Here is an 871-nt window from a genome sequence, read left to right as displayed (position 1 = left end):
GAGCTTAAACGCCACTTCCCAGCATTATATGGCTTGGCAGTTTAAGTTCCAGTTTAAGCTTAAACTAGAACTTAAACTCCACATGTGATATTCAAGCTTCCTTTATTGATTTTGTTGCTTCCTTGCCTAGCCTCTTCTTCCCTGAAATCATCCAAACAACTGCATCAAAGTCTTGCAAAATTTCATGAGAAATCTTCCATTCATAGCATTCAAGTAATATAACTAAAAACTCATGGAATTTGCATCAAAATCATACTGTTTGGATGGTTCATTGCTTTGTTGTTCATTTAACCATTCTTGGTTACTTTAAGCTCAAGAAAATGCATAAAACAACTAAAACTAACAGAAAAATGCTAGTGAAACTAGCCTAAGATGCCTTGGCATCAGGCGTTTTGAACGCCCAGCTTTTTCTGTATAATTCCTCTGCTGTATGTTCTGAATCTTCAATTCTCTGTATTATTGACTTGCAAAGACACAAATTAACAAATATTTTTGGATTTTTAATAATCAAAATGCAACTAAAATCAAATAACAATGCATGCAAGACACCAAACTTAGCAGTTTGTATACTACTAACACTAACAGAATGCATATGAGACACATAAACACTCAAGTCAAGAGGAATTAAAGATCAGAGTAATGAAATCATCAAGAACATCTTGAAGATCAGTATGACACATGAATGTATGCAAGAAAAATAGAGACATGTAATTGACACCAAACTTAAAATGAGACTAGAGTCTCAACAGGAAAAATATTTTTGGTTTTTATGATTTTGTAAAATTTTTTTGTGCTTTTTCGAAAATTAAGTGGAAAAAGAAAATAAAGATATCAAAATTCTTAATGAGAATTCCAGGAATCATGCAATGTT

Source organism: Arachis duranensis, chromosome 3 (assembly GCF_000817695.3).
Source record: "Arachis duranensis cultivar V14167 chromosome 3, aradu.V14167.gnm2.J7QH, whole genome shotgun sequence".
In the NCBI taxonomy this organism is placed as follows: domain Eukaryota; kingdom Viridiplantae; phylum Streptophyta; class Magnoliopsida; order Fabales; family Fabaceae; genus Arachis; species Arachis duranensis.
The sequence above is the reverse complement of the archived record's forward strand: the minus strand, read 5'-3'. Positions refer to the sequence as shown.